This window comes from Choloepus didactylus, chromosome 4 (assembly GCF_015220235.1).
Source record: "Choloepus didactylus isolate mChoDid1 chromosome 4, mChoDid1.pri, whole genome shotgun sequence".
Taxonomy (NCBI): domain Eukaryota; kingdom Metazoa; phylum Chordata; class Mammalia; order Pilosa; family Megalonychidae; genus Choloepus; species Choloepus didactylus.
The window spans coordinates 7,482,781-7,499,818 of NC_051310.1; the positions used below are offsets into that span (position 1 = coordinate 7,482,781).

Below are 17,038 nucleotides of genomic sequence, written 5' to 3' on the forward strand. Positions count from 1 at the left end.
CTTAGAAGAAACACCTTATAGGTTCATTTGCATTTAAAACCATTTGGGAAAATTTAGCTAAAGAAAAGTATATTGTCATAAAGCAGTTGGGTAACTGAGATGCTGGCCACTGGGAAACTCCAGACTATTGGGAGACTCTTTTCAAAGGGTTATATTCTTTCCTTGACTCCTGAAACTTTCAACAACCCTGCTGGGAAGCTTGCAACCCTCTCCCCATCCCCAGAGCTTCAAACCTCCCTAAATCCTGACACACCAGTCCTCTTTGGTGTGGAAGCCTCAGCTGTCTGGCGAGAGATGAGGGACAATGCACACTGGGAGGTGCCTTAAACAATGCAGAAGGGTCACGGCAAGGTTTACAGCAGGGCAGAAGTTGACAAACATCCTAGTGCTACTTGGTTTGTCCAAAAGACCAGATGGTTTGTAAGCCACTACGTCAGCCTTTCAGGGACTGCTTCCAGTTCCAAAATGTCAAAAAAAGAATCATTGCCTGCATCTTGCCTAAAACCAAAATTTTTTTTTAAATTTAGACTAGAGAACACTCACTTGATTGACTTTCTTTTTCAGTCTACACCCAGATGTTTTGTTGTCATGAAGACATGGCCTTGTAAATGCTCTTGGGCACCAACGCATGACAGGCACACACACACTGGCAGTCGTAACTATGGGGGGGGAGAGGGTGCCCCACAGCTTCCCGGCACCACGGACAATGACAGCAAGCCAAAACCAGCAGCACTGCACCTCTCTGTCGAACAGATCCCAACAAACATCTGTCATTCACTGATGAAGCCAGATGAAGCACCAATGACCACAATAGGCTTTGCTCGTGGGGACTTCAGAGATGGCACAATAAGATAAGAATACAAGGTGAAAGCCATGAGAGATGGGGGAAACACCACGGCAAGATCCCAGACGGACATATCTGGAGGTGGGGGTTGGAAAAGAAGAATTGGGAACTACTTCACCATGTGGTCAGAGAGAGTTCTGCAGTTCCCCAAACACCGTCACTTAAGACTTGAAGGATTAGGAACCCCGTTTTATGGCACAGGAAACCAAGGCACGATGAGGTTTCATGACATGTCCAAGGTATCTGAACAACAGCTACTGCTTCGTCCAAATTGGAATTCAAAAAATAGGTGAGTCCCAGAGGGAGAAATTTGGTTCAAATCAACAAATAATTTTGAGAGCCTATCAAGGTGGCAGAATAGGACAAGCCCTAGGCTTAGAATGTGCAGATGCAGTGTGGCACGTCCCTGGAAAGGCTACTTAGGCCTCACATTGCTGATCTAGCAAAAAGGCCAACACCAGCTGTTCCACTGAGCAGCTAGAAGGACTAAGAGAGAACCTACAACCAAGTTATAAACTAGAGACGATTCAGCAAACATCAAGTTGAACCGTTAACTATTCACAAGAGCAGGGCCATGCCTGGTTATGAGCAGACAGGCAATTGAGTCGACCGACTGAATGAAGGAAGGGAGGCACCTGTGAGTTTAGCAGAGTCAGCAGACTCTCCCTGAACCCTTTTTACTCAGGACACATGCTGCCACGGTGGTCTGGCTGCCTGGCGCTGTGGGCACCTGGCTCCTCCTAGAGGACACGGTGACAGTGAACGTGGCATGACAGCCCACAGTTCCCCCAGGCGCTCCATGGGTTTGCTCACGAATGCAGCTCCAGTGTTGGCCAGTGTCCAGAGGTCTCAGACGGCAGGAAAGGCCTGCCAAGCAGCGTCACGGGAGCCACCCAGGAACTGGCCTGAGGACAGGGCCAGCTTGGTCATCAGGCCAGACCAGTCCACAAACCCTGCAATCAGACTGTGACTCGAGAACAGAAACACAGGGCACACAGCCCCAGAAGGGATGGGGGCAGCACCCCATAATCACACTCAAAATTACTTAGACAGAAAAACAGAACGGTCATACTAAAAGGAAGAACTATGAACCATGGAAAACCACATGCTTCAAGTCAGGGGAGATTTTTCCACCAAATGATTTCAGATCAGGTCAAGTCTTAGTAACAAATGAGTTCCCAAAAGCATTGGGTTTTCAGAGCTTTCCGGACGTTGGAGCCCGGTTAAGGCCCTGCAGGCCTGGCTCAGAAATCGGTTCTCCTTCAGGGCTGCTGGATCTCAAGTCATCTGAGATTAACCCCACACTGGGGAAGTATCCAGCAAACAGGCAGAGAAGCGGCCAGGGCCCCAAGGGTGCCTACTGGGGCGCCTGCCCCAGCGCTGGGCACGACTTCTGGGCATATTGTGTTTCCTCCCGTATTTCAGCCAGAATGGAATGGAAAACCATGTGGGCAAGGTTGTGCTACTGCAAAGTCAGCACTTTCCCCGCCCCTTTAAGAGACATCACGTTGTGATTTGAGGATTAAAAAAAAAAAAACAAGGCCAAGCCACTTTACCCAGGATGAAGAACAAGGCCAGTTTAGTAAATACAATATTTAATCAGATAAGGGAATTTTAAGAAAATGATACATGGAGTCTTGTAAATAATCTTGTAATGGCTCATGTTTTTTATATTTTGATTTTTGAATGTCAGGTTTTCATAAAGCAGGGTATGCCTATAAATAACTTTCATGGTTCAGGAGAAAAATATTTGTGGAACAAAAGAGGCAACTATATTGTATTTCCTTTTTAAATAAAATGCTCTTCTAAAGGTAGATTATTGGATCAAAGTGGTTGCTAATGTAAAGACAACAAATAAAAGGCAACATGGTACAGTTCCAAGGACCCTGGATTTTTGTCCGGACGCCTGTGTTCAAGCTCTGTCACTTAACTGTTCGGTCTGGGTTACGTTACTTAACATCCGTCAGCCAATCTAAGCATCTGTAAAATGAGGGTGATAAAAAGCGTTTTACTCACTTTACACTTTGTGAGAATTAAATGAGAAACATCTGTGAAGAGCCTTTAAAAACTACAAAACATAGAGTGGAAATTGTTTTACACTGGAATAAATTTTTTAAGGTCAGTAAATGAGATGAAAATAGATAAGTCAAAATTACTCTTGAAAAGGAAACAAAATAAACTTTCAGTGGCTGAGAGCTCAAATAGAGTTGAGAGGTCAATCTGGAGGTTATTCTTACGCATTATACAGCTATTCCTTTTTAGTTTCTAGTGTATTGGAAAAGCTAGAAGGAAATACCTGAATCTGTTGAACAGTAATCCAGCAGACTTGATTCCTGATGATGACTGTATAACTATATAGCTTTTATTGTGTGACTGAGTAACAGTGAAAACCTGGTGACTGACACTCCATTTAACCAGTGTATAGGCAGATGAGTAATAAAAAATGACAAAAAATATAAAAATAATAGGGGGTATAAGGGGTATGGAATGCTTTGGGTGTTCTTTTTATTTCTTTTTTATTTATATATATATTTTTTCTTTATTTTGGAGTAATGAAAATGTTTGAAAATAGATTGTGGCATTGAATGCACAACTATATGATGATACAGTGAGCCACTGTGTATACTTTGGATGGATTATATGGTGCATGAGTATGTCTCAATAAAATTGCATTAAAAAAATTTACACTTGAACAATTCCTTAAATAGTCCACAGTGCACAGCACACATGACTTTGTGTTAAACGGACCACCTCTCAATAAATCCTTCCAATGACAGGACAGATTACTGCTTCTTAGGTAGAACTCAGAGACTGGACACTGTGCACATGCTGACCATGTGGAACAAAGTAAGTAAGTAAATACAACAAAATAACATAGACATGGCTTTTCACCAAGTATGTATATGAATATGTATAATTCATGAATATTGAGTTCACACGCTCTGTTTCCAATCTATAATAAATAGTGTGAGCTATTTTATTCTCAACAATGGGGAAATATTTTTGGTAATACTAAAACACTTATAAGGATCAGGGAGTTCTCTCTTTGCCTTTCACAACAATTTCCACTCTAGTATTTTAGAGTTCCAGAAGGGAAGGTGGAGGTTAAAACATGGGCATGTATAACACAGCTAATCTTGTCATGGACAATGTCTGTAAATTAAGTGTACAAATATTAAGAAAAGTTCTTTCATGAACTAGAGCAAATGTACGACATTATTATAAGGAGATAATAATAGGGGGGTAAATGGGGAAAAAATGTACCTATTGCAAACTATGGACTATAGTTAACAGTAATATTTTAATACTCTTTCATCAACAGTTAACAAATGTTCCACACCAACATTATGGGTCAATAATGGGGGGATAAGAGGTATGGGAGGATTAGGGTTTTCTTTTTTATGGCGGAAGTGCAGTTTAGAGTTGTAGGGTCCTAATGGGGAAAGACCAAGCAACCCTGGAGTGATTTCCAGAGGGATGAGCAGCCTTTCAAAATGGAAGCATGAAGGAGGTGAAGATTTATAAAGCAGGCTTATAGAGGCACAGCAATTCTTAGCCTGGTGGAGCAGCCATGCACAAAATAAGCAGAGGGATGCGGTAAAACCTCAGACCCAACATTTATGGGATGCCTGGGACACATCAGGAACGAGGGCAGATCAATACAGCTGCAACCGTCATGACAACAAGACGGCGACAATTATAACCAGACATTAACAGCTTGATTGAGGCAACCACTGGGCCTGACCTCTCCTGCTTTCCCTCCAGCCCTGCCATCCACTCCTCTCTCCCTGTCCTCTGGGCCGGGGTGCTGACTGCATGGACTGCACTCACAGCTCGGGTGCTCTCCGGCTTCCAGCTGGGTTTCCCCAATGGGCTGCAGCATCAGCAGATCAGAGGCACAGAGGGAGGGGGAGGTCAGGGCACTGACCCCTCCCCAGCTTCTACATGCAGGGTCACCACCCTCTCTGAGCCCAGATCTGGTAACTGCCCCGTCAGGCCCGGTACCTGTCCTGGGCACTGTTCCATGCCCGTGGTCTCCCCACATCCTGCAAACAGGGCCTTTATTAAATGCTCCCTGAACTGCCCAATTTGAATACCATCTGTCTCCTGCCAGGACTGTGACCCAATCACCTCACTCAATCCCCACGACCTCCCCTTATTAGAGCTGAGGAAAACTGAGGCTGGGAACAAGCAAGCACTTTATCCATGTTCACACAGTGCTCTTATTAAAGGCAGAATCCAGATGTCAACCCCCGTCTGTCTGTCCTCAGAGCCCATGCTCTTTTTGCTACCTCTGGAAAAGTGCTCTGCCTGTAGAGTACAGAGGATCTTGAAGACAATGCACGTCATCTTTTGCACTATGTCTCTGGAGTTATTCATTTTTGACAAGTCCGGCAAATAAGAGGTTCCAACCAGATGTTTGTGTCAGCTGATTGTGCTAAACGTGCCACAGCGATCTTTACAAAAACAAAAACTCAGAGATATTCCAAGCCTTCCAATCCACTTCCCTCCAAAATTGTGGGTCCTACATCTGCTGTTTCTTTTCTTGGATTCTTAGCCAGTTGAGAGAGAATGATGGTTACTGGTGATCAGAAGACACGTGCCAGGGAATTTCACTACCAAACATATGCCCATCATTTTTTTAAGCTGCTCTAACTTTTCTTCTACCTCCCCCATTGCTAAAAGAGCCTCAAATTGCCTCCATTCCTTGCTTGCCTGAGTGGTCCTTGTTGCTCCAAGCTGGGTATAAAAGGCAGCTCAGAGATTGCACCCCATTTCTGAATATCCTGTGCTATCTTTCTCAAGTCCTGCCTGTACTGGCTTTAGCTTAGGGAAGGAGCAGACTTTTTGCACAGGGATTCCAGAGATAAGAACCTTGGACTCAGACCCGGGCTGGGTGGAGATGAGCACAGTGCCCGTGGGAGCAAGCTGGTGACAGCCAAGTACATAAGGGTAATTATCCCACTCCCGGATGTGGGTGTGAACCTTTCATTAGATGTTGTTGGATTAGGGTTCTGTAACTTCATGAAACCACTGCTTTTAAAAAGGGTTCTGAGCAAAGAAAATAAGACCAGTGAAGAAAAATGAAAAGAACTACAACTGTTTAGCAGAAGGGAGGTGAAGAAGAAAAACAAGGAAAAGAAAACTGAAAGTTTCATTAACACCAGGTTACAGCAGACAGAATGGACTACAGAGAGAGAATGCTAAGACGTTCTAAGGAGTAAATGAGCAGACTGAAATCACCATTTAACACTTCCATTCTGAAATGACTCACTCTTTTGTTCGGAGGGCCTACAGGGTCAAAAGGGCCGGAAGTTGTCCTCCAGGAGCTGCTAGTCTAGAGGGAAGTTCATGGTTTGCTCAGCAGTGAGATCCACGACGTGAGGCTCTGGGGACAAAGAGTGAATTGCACCTAAATGCACAGGGAAGGCTTCCTGTGGCACGTGAGCTGGGTTTAAAGGATGAGGAGTTAGTCGTGTGAAGGAGGAGTGGGGAAGACAAGAGGGCCAGGATGTGAAGATACGTGTAAAACAGCCTGGCACATTTGGAAGCTACAGGAAGTCCAGGATGGCTGGACCGAAGGGTAACTGGGAAGAAAGGATGCCACTCGATCAGGGAAGCAAGCAGGAGGTGGGTCACAAACAGCCAGTCCTGTGCCCTGAGAGCCATGGGGAACCCGTGAGAGACTTTCGGCAATTCACAGATGACTGAGAAATTTCTGGATTAGAACATTTTCCAGTTTTCTAATGCTGCCGTTATGCAAAATACCAGAAATGTATTGGCTTTTATAAAGGGGGTTTATTTGGTTACAAATTTACAGTCTGAAGGCCATGAAAATGTCCAAATTAAGGCATCAACACAAGTATACCTCAACTGAGGGAAGGCCAGTGGCGTCAGGAAAACCTGTCAGCTGGGAAGTGGCTGGCGCCTGCTGATCCCAGGTTGTCTGACAGCTCTTTTTTCAGCTCCTGTGCGTTCTTCAAAATGTTGCTCTTGGGTGTTTTGTCTTCTCTTAGCTTCTCCGGAGCAAAGTGCCAGCAAAAGTCTGCTTTCAATGGCCGTCTCCAAAATGTCTCTCTTGGCTGTAGCACAGAGCTCCTTCTGTCTGAGCTCTTATAGGCTCCAGTGATTTAATTAAGACCCATACTGAATGGGTGGGGCCACACCTCCATGGAAATAGTCCAATCAGAGTTATTACCCAAAGTTGAGTGGGTCACATCTCCATGGTAACAACCCAATCCAAAGGTTCTAACCTAATCAAGACTAAATATGTCTGCCCCTACAAGATTGCATCAAAGAACATGGAGCTTTGGGGGACATAATATATCCAAACCAGCACAGAATGGGTTTGTATGGTGTGAAGTGGAGGAAAATATAAGACCATGAAACCTGTTTAGAGACACCTGCAATAATCCAGGGGAATAAGAATTCAGATCTGAAGGAGTAATTTGCATGTGGCCTCCCCTAGAAGCAAGGAACAGATTGAAAAGGTCTCCTAAGCTCCCCATCATCCCCATCTTGTGATCTATCATTCACTAACCAAACAGTACTGAGTACTCAGCTACCCTGGGGACAGGGGAGCCAGAATGCTTGGATTCAAGTCCCAGCTCTGAAACATATTAGCCAGGGGACCTTGGGCAAGTTACTTCATCTTTCTTTTTTTTTTTTTTTATCCTTACATTTTATGCATTTGCCTTTTAGATCCTGTAGGAAGTAAAAAGTGAAGTCACAAACCAAAAATACCATAGTACTGGCATTTATATTTACCCTCGTTGCCACCCTTATGAAGGATCTTTATTTCTTCATCATTAGATTTGTTGTCTATTATCCTTTCCTTTCAACCTGCAGAAATCCCTTTAGCATCTCTTGAACGGCCAATCTAGTGGTGATGAACTCTCTCAGCTTTTGTTTACCTGGAAATATTTTAACTTCTTCCTCATTTTTGAATGAAAGTTTTGTTGGATATAGAATTCTTGGTTGGCAGTTTTTGGCTTTCAGTGCTTTAAATACGTCATCCCACTGCCTTTTTGCCTCCAGTTTCCAATGAGAAATCAGCACGTGATCTTACTGAGGTTCCCTTGTATGTGACCTGTTGCTTCTCTCGTGACTTTCAGAATTCTCTATCATTGGTATCCGACACTTTGACTAAAATATGTCGCAGTGTAGATCTATTTGGGTTTATCCTGTTTGGAGTTTGCTGAGTATGTTGGATGTGTTTATTCTTATCTTTCGCTAAATACGGGAAATTTTCAGCCATTATTTCTTTGAATATTCTCTTTGCCCCTTTCTCTCTTTCTTCTCCTTCTGAGACTCCCACAATTGTATATTGGTACACTTGATGGTGTCCCACAGGTTGCTTGACCTCTGGTTCACTTTTCTTCATTCTTTCTTCCTTCTGCTCCTAAGACTAGATGATTTCAATTGTCTTATGTTCATGTTCTGTGAACTTCTTCAATCCTGCCAGCTCCAATCTGCTGTCAAAGCCCTCTGGGGAATTTTTCATTTCTGTTACTGTGGTCTTCAGCTCTATATGGTTAATAATTTCTATCTCTATATTGATATTCTGTGTTCATCTGTCATTTTCCTAATTTTCTTTATTTCTTTGTTCATATTTTCCTTTAGCTCTTTGAGCATATTTAGGACCATTTGTTTAAAGTCTTATTCTGGCATGTCCCAAGTCTGGTCCTCATCACTGACAGTTTCTAACACTTTAAAATCTTATCCTTTGCCTAGGCCAACACTCCCTGTTTCTTTATCTGTTTGTAATCTTTTGCTAAAACCTGGACATTTTGATATTTTAATGTGTTACCACTGGAATTCAGACTCTCAGGTGTCTTTTCCTTAAGCTTGTATAGTGTCATGACATTACTTTCCTTGAATGTCAAGAGTTAACGAAAAAAAAAAGGAAGAAGAAAAAAAGAAAACACCTTTCCCACCTTTGCAGATTGAACTGTGCTAGGGCTCTCCTTCAGGGCGTATCCCTAGAAAGAGTTTTGAGAACAGCCAAAGCATAGGGGCCTCCCTGCATGTGTCTCGTCTTGGGCACAGGCATGTGGCCCTAGGAATTCTCCTGTTTACACAGATACAAATGTCCCATCTTCCCTAGGAACCAGTTTCTTCATGTCCCGGGCACCACTCTGTATGTCCTGTGGCCAGCAATCCCAGCCCCAGGCAGCCACAGCGGTCTGCAGGAGGGCTCTGTGGATTTTCTTTCACATGCAGGGCAAGTGCTGGGTTGGCGAGCCTGGTAGGAGTGCCACGTTCAGTACCTCAGGTCACCGCCAGACAGAATCGGCAGGCTTCCGGGATGTGCACAAGGCTTACTCTGCTCCCTCCGGAACTGGGGCCAGGGATCCACCTGGGAAGTGCAGGCTGGCTCCAGGCCCTGCTGGTGAGGGGACAGGGTAGGGGCCAGCCAGGGTACCCCAAAATCCTACAGCTTTTCAGTGGTCTCTGCCTTGCTTCGTCACTCACCCTGTCTCCGCAAGCCTTTAACTGTTTCCCGGAGCTTTGAGAAAGGTGTTTCTGCCAGTTCTTTCTGGTTGCTCAAAGCTTCTGTGGGGGGAGGGTGCCCTGGACGTCTCACTCGGCCATCTCGCTCGGGACAGGGCCAGGCCATCATCTTGGACCTCCATTTCACTGCCAGTCAAATGGGGACGATACTAGTGACCACCTCAAAGGGGTGAGGTGAGGATGAGACAAGTGAGCACAGATAAAGGGCCCTGCACAGCCCTGGGGCACTGTGAGCACTCCACAACTGTCAGTGCCTCCCCTCCCATTGTAACCACACGTATACAGATAGGTCCTGACATCGGGCAGAGAAAGATGAACAAGACCTGGTCTCTATCTGCAAACAGCACAAGCTTGGCTGGGAAATGATAACTGGCCTAAGAGCTATAATTAAGTGTAAGATGTAATCTAAACAAACATTTTCACATAATTATAAAATTTAATTTTTATAATTGAATTTTATCAGCTCAGTGAAAGACCATTTTCAAGGAAGGCAAAGAAATGACAAACTAAGTGAGATTCTACTCTTTGAGGGCAGTGGAGTGTGGGCAATCCTGCTTAATCACTTTATAGAGGACTAACTCAGTGATGCCAGGCTAGCAGATTGTTATCTTTATTATAGTTCCCAAATAGTCCTCAGGGAGCAGCCTGCACCGCTTACACATGGGACGGTTAAGCATTACAAGTGTCATCATGAAGTGCTATTCCTAAGGACTGTCAATGGTCTGTGATGCTATAATTAGGCTAAACTATACAATAATGCCATAGCTTTAGACTCCTAACTCTAGACAACTGTATCTCAACTGGAACATATTTTTCTAAGAATGGTAAAATTCTTATTATAGCAAATAACTTTTGAGTGGCTGATTCAATAGTCCATGCTTTTTTACTGTTAAAAATGTTAGTTTTGCCAAGAACTACTTCATGGTATCAATTATTTTGGTTGAACACAACTTGCTTTAAGCCTGTTAAACCATTAATGTTTTTGCAAATGTTTCTACTCATTGATTCAAGAGAAATGGTGCCCGACTAGAAGCATTCTAAACTCATCATGTTTGTACAGATGGCTTTCAACTTGTACCAGACCAGTCTCCTCGCCGCTCTCTGTTCACGTTTCTGGGTTTTATGGAATAATGTTCCCCTCACCTGAAATGACTTCTCTTCTTAAGGCCAAAGTCTACTGGCTATTTGGTGATGGGGAAGGGTTAAATGTCACAGGTGTGTACACACATACATATATATACATGTAGATACACACTTGTGACACATACTATATATACTGTTCCAAGCAGATGGAAAAGTAGTGTGGGGCTCTGCCTCTTTAACCACTACTCAGGGTACACGTGTTGCATGTGAGGCAGGTACCATGTGTGTGTGTGTGTGTGTGTGTGTGTGTGTGTGTGTGTGTGTGTTTGAGGGGTGCTAAAGAATAAGCAGCACAGTCCCTGCTTTCCCTCAATTAACATTCACTGGGAATCACCCCAGGTGCCAGGCATGGCCCGGGGCGGGGGGCGGGGTGCTGTGTGACCAGGACCCACAAGGCTCTACCCAGAAGGCTCTCAGCATCTAACAGGAGAACTGAAAACAGACCGCAATGGCACCCCACAGGAGGCTGGTATTGTCAGACGGGCCTCTCAGAAAGAGCCTTCTGGGAGTGTAACTTGCAGGTAGCTCCTCCGGGCCCCTGGACTCAATTATCCACACACTCACTGAGGGCTCGGGAACATTCACCTCCAGTCCAGGCCTCTCCCAAGCTCCAGGTCCCACACCCAGCACCTGCTCAGCACCCCGGCCGGTAACCCCACAGGTCCCTCACCCGCCATAAGCCCAAACCGAGCCCCTCATCTCCGCCCCTGACCTGTCCCTGCACTTGGCACCCGCTCGGCTGGAGGAAACAGGAGCCTGATCCCTCCCACTCCTGGCTCCTGCCAACACAAGTCCCGGCGATGCTATCCTCAAGTATCTCCAAGACAGGACGGTCCCTCCATCTCACTGCCACCCCTCCGCCTCTGCCCAAGACCACGGCTGCAGACTCAACCCCCCACTGGCTCTTCTAATCCACCCTCCACGCTGCAGGGAGAGAGAACTTTTAACACCGAAAACCTCACCGTGTCACTTGCTTGCCTCAACATTCTCCACAACATTCTCTCTGCTCCTAGGAAAGAGACCAACTCTTTAACAAGGCTGAAAAGCCCCACATGACCGCCCTGCCAGACTCATTTCAAGCCACTCCACTCCTTTTTCTGTCTTTCACCATCTGACATGCTTTTACTCTCCAAAAGGCTCTTTCCCAGCTCAGGGGTCCTAAACTCTTGGTCAGTGGGGACTGCATTCCTTGGTCCCCTTTCAGTGAGTTGACTCTGCTCGTATACACCTTCCTTAGGAAGCCCACCCACACCCACCCCGGACATGCATCTCCCCAGGCAGGCCTGTACTTCAACTTATCGTGGTTGTCACTAAATCATTGTCAAAACAGCTGTGCAATGTCTAGCTCCAGAAGTGCAGGTAAGCTGCCTGAGGGCAAGGACCGTATCAATCGTGTTCATCACTGGAAACCTAGAACTCGGAAAAACAAACACGGTGCATTCTCAAATACTTGTTTAATGAAAAAGAGATGAATTGGAGGGGGCTGAGACTGCAGGCAAAGACTGGGGGGAGGGAAGGAGGGAGGGAGGGAAGGGGGAAAGGGAGGAAGGAAGGAAGGAAGGGAGGAAGGAAGGAAGGAAGGAAGGAAGACCAATGAGCTCTGATGAGGGTCCGAGCTAGAGCAGAAGAGACGGAGTGTCAGATATTTGGGGAGCAGAATGCACTGAGCGATTTGATGTGAGGGTGGGGAAGAGGGGAGTCGAATAAAGATGGCTCCCAGGGAAATCTACTAGAGAAGACCATGTTCTAAGCATTTTTAATGGTCCTTAGTGCACTATAGGTATTCAATAAAAACGGGTTCCATTTTAAGTCAAGTGGATAGGTAACAACCCATCTCGACCCTCCTATCTTTCACTATGTGCTGCCCCTCATCCTTGAGAAGTTATTTGTGGGGAAAATTTGCAGTCCAGGACAATGCTGCCTGCCCCGCAGAGGATGCCCAGAACGCAGGACACAGCCAGGCCTGCACCGCTCTGCAGTAAACACATGGCTGGGCCTCCAGGAGATGCCAGGGCTGCCCCCACCTCAGAAGCATTTCTTAAACCAAAGAGGATGTGCACTTGCTTCTGCCAGTACTTAAGGACACCCCCAATCCTGGCCTGCATGAAAATAAAAATGCACTGCTTTCAGCAGAATATTAAATGTATGTGCCAAACATATAGTGAGAAAACACGAAGTTTCTTGGGGGAGGGCCGTATTAATTACACAGCATTTAGATTTTATAGCATACTTTTTATAATGCTACGCCTTTTTCTTTTTTATTATCAATATTTCTGAAGGCAGTTAAAACATTTTGCAAATACTATCAACTCTCTTCTAATAATCCAGAATTTTAAAGATGAATAATAATAATTTATCCCTGAAGAGATTTTTGTTAGTACAGAATACCATTGACTTTAAGTCCTTGAAGAGATTGCTTACTAGTGAGAGCAAGGCTTTAATTGACAGTTCTCCACATTACCCCTGATTAAGTTTTTCACGCTGCTAGTTTTACAGCATGAACAGACTGTAACACTAGAAACAAAGATGTTATTTCTCTTTTCTTGGCCACCACTCCACCCCATTAAAATGTTTATTTTTGAAAGAATATAGAAAGGACTTATACGATCTCAGAAATTAACAATAACCAGCCAACAGGTACTTTTTAAACATAGTTTTATGGTTTTCCTCCAAAATGTTTGGAGGAAATATCATAAAAGCTTGTGGTTTGGCTATAAAATAAGTGTACCAATTAGAAATTCTCAGTATGGGTGCTTGTTTTGTACTTTCTTAGGTCAAAAATTCTTCCATGAAAGCATTTTCTTTTGATTTTGCTATCACAGAAAGCTTATGTTGGTCTGTATTCTATCACCACATGATGGAGATCTGAAAATACTTCATATTACTGAATTCAGATGATACCCTCTCAGAAGTTCCTTAATCCTGTTTTATCTCCAACTACTTGACAACTTGAAAATTCTATCATAATCATATTTAAGAGAAAATTTTCTTGTATTGTAGCTTTTGAAGGCTGTTTAAATAAATTATTCTTAATTCCCAAAATACATAAATGCTCAGAAATTAAAATGATTTGCCATCTCAAAACTAAAAAAAAATAAACTGCAATACCTTGAAAGATTATTAGAGTCGATTTCAAAACGTGGTTGGGAGTAGCAAGCAGTATGGACTCGAACTGCCAAGGTCACTAACAAGTAGCACCTGCTGAACTGACAGGTCTCCTATGTGCAGGCTTTACAAGACATTCGACAAGATCTATCACGACACCTTTCAAGGAGAGATGCAGAAAAGGCAATCGGCCGGAATCACAACCCTTCAAGGCAATGACCAACATCCATGTCATTATAAAGTTGAAATGTCTCATATGAACATTGGGATTATTCGAGAATTACAAGAGATTAAAACTGTGTTCTAATCTGACATGGCTCTGCTACTGAGGCCCGCTGGGGAAAACCGATCCTCAGAGGACAGACAGGCAGGCACTACCCTGAAGAACAGACTAAAAGCCTTGGTCTTAGACTCCAGAGACTCTTTGTGACAAATGAATTTAAAGGACGAGAAAGATGCTCTGAATCCAATACTATGAAATTTAATGAACATACATTGTAAGTTATTGCACCTTCAAAACAAAAAAGTAGAAGAAAAGAAAGGGCTTAGCCACAGTACATGTAAAATAGACAAGAGGCAATAATGTGATGGAACCAGCAAAAAGCTAATATGATCCGAGGCTGCATTATTAGAAGTGTGGACTTCAGAATAAGGGAGGAGGAGTATCCTGTTCCACTCAGCATTGTTTAAAAACCACGCCTGGAAAACCATGTTCGGTTGTGTCAAATTTAAAAAGGGATACAGACAAAAGAGAACAGGTGTAGGTGAGGCAAACCAGGAAGACTAAGGGTCTAAACCATGTCTCATGAGGAATGTTTAAAAAAAAACAAACAAAAACTGGTAATTTTAGCGAAAAGAAGACTTGAGACAGAGAGCTATCATGACTGTCTTCAAAAATGTGATGAACTTATGGACCCAACCGGCAGAACCCGGGCCAAATTTTGACTGCATATAGGAAGTGCCCGTCTGAACTGTCCAAAGAAGGAATGGCTCTCGTGGAGAAGTTCCCAGTGTCTTGGAACTGCTCAAGTACAGGCTGAATAACCTTTCCAGCTTCCCCCAAGGAGTGAGAGTTCAAATGCTGGAGGGGCTTAGAAACAAATCAGTGTCGGGGGCAGGTGCTGTCCTCCCCCCACCTGCGCTAGAGCAGCTCCAACGTGCTATGCTTTACGTTGGGTTCCTGGGTAGCCTTTACTTTGAAGAAATAGCACAAAGGCTTCAAAAATTAAACTGAGATGAGATTATCTGTTAGTCCCCTCAAACAGTGAGATTCTTATAAACTATAGCAACTGAGCAAGGATGTGCATTTATTGATTTTCGTGAGCTGTGTGGATGAAAGCACCTAAAGCAACTCACGGAAGTGAAACAGCAAAATTTTATTTTTTGCACTCGCTTCTTTCCCTCTTTCATCCAATTCCTTTACTCCCTGTTCTTTTATCAGCAAGGTGTAGTGAAAGATTAGATGTAGATTTCAAAAAAATTCAGACTGGTTCCTCAAAATATTAAACACATAGAACTACCATATGACGCAGCAATTCCACGCCTAGGTATACACCCTAAAGAAATGAAAACATTTACCCGCATAGAGACTTGTACATGAATGTTCATAGCAGCATTATTCCTATTAGTCAAAAAGTGGAAACAACCTGAATGCCCATGAACTGAGGAACGGATAAATAAAATGTGATATACCATACACTGGAATATTATTTAGCAATAAAAAGCAATGAACTACTGACACATGCTACAACATGGGTGAACCTTGAAAACATTATGCTAAGTAAAAGAAGTCAGTCACAAAAGGCAAAATATTGTATGAGTCTCTTTATATGAAATGCCCAGAACAGGCAAGTCTATAGAGACAGAAAGTAGATTAGGGATTGCATGGGGCTGGGAGTAACTGCTAATGGTTACAGGGTTTCTTTTTGGAGTAATGACAATGTTCTACAATTAGACAGTACTGCTGCTTGCACAATTCTGTGTATTTACTAAAAGCCACTTAATTGTACATTGTAAAATAAATACCATATAATAAACATAAAAACATATTTATACATAATATACACAAAGATTCAGAACGGCATCCAAGCTCATTTTCCTAACTGGTAAAGGGGAGAACATAACAAAACCCACCCCAGAGGCTTCTAAGTGACAGTTCTCGTCCACTTTTCCACTACCGTAGTTTTTCTGGCAGCATTAGAAGTTTGTGATTTCTAGCTCGCTTTACAGAGTTTTAAATACTTTGAAGGAAAAACACTGCACAGATTTTCCAGTTAAGGGAGACAAAGTGCCTAACTGATGAGAAGGAACAGCCTTTCCAGGAGTCTAGATACTGCCTAAGTTTTTATTTAGCATCCATTACAAAAGAAGTAGATAGGAGAGAAGGCAAGAAAAAAATATAAGAAGATAGAAATTCCATTCATTAGAGCAGTAACCTCTTTCTTCCTTCTCATTTATAAACGATCTCCTATCTTTATCTCACCAGATGGAATTAAATGTTAACTGTCATCCAAATAACATGTGTGGATTACATTTTCTGAAGCTAATATCTAACTATGTCTTTTTTAGTTTCTGTCACTATTAAAAGCAAGGAGCATGCTCAATCAGGAAAATGTCTGAGTTTACATATTATGCTGTTGTAGTCTTGCCATTGTAATGTAAATCTCTAATTTAAACAGAAAAAAAAAAGTTCAACATACCTAATGAAACATCCAAATGTTTAATTTAGTCTTTGTGAATGGGTTTCTGTGATCCACTGTTTTCACTGAATCATCATACTAATTAATTGAATCGTATTCATTTATACTTTCACTTAATGGAAGCCTCTTAAAATGAACAATTTCTCATCAAAACATCTGGTGCCTAAGACAACATCAGTTAATATTCATTTCTGTCCTGTAGGCTACTCTTGCTCCTAACTTCATTCAGAAAAAATAATAAACACAGAGCTAAAAGCTTTTTGAGAAAAGTAACTCAGTTACGATTTACTTGTGTTCTGAAATGATCTAATTATTTTTAAATGATTTTTCTTTACACTGTTACCCAGACATTATATGAGCTAGTTTTTACTTTCTTCTAGACACCATTACCAGTTATATACCATAATATCTCTACACTGGCAATTCATTGGAAGCGGCAGAAAACATTCATGAACAGATGTGTAGGTCAACTTCACGACTGAACTGCTATTTAGGAACAATATGACCAGACCCCAAAGCAACTGCTCAAATAAAAATATCTAGGTTCATTTTCATATCCCAGATCAAACTGTCAATGATATGACCACATACTGATTTTTTTAAATACCTTTAGGCCTGGAAGTCATTTCATATGTCTTGCACAAATAACCTAGGGAGAATGTTATCATAAACTGTATGGGTGGGGGAGGAGGGTGGGAGGATGGGGGTGGGTGGTGGTGGGGTGGGGTGGGTG

At 43.1% G+C, this 17,038-nt stretch overlaps 1 protein-coding gene across 2 annotated transcripts in view; it reads right to left on the bottom strand.

Annotated features, from left to right (window-relative positions):
- Positions 1–17,038, bottom strand: part of EML1 (EMAP like 1) — a 225,621-nt gene that overhangs the window by 157,625 nt on the left and 50,958 nt on the right. The window lies entirely within an intron of this gene.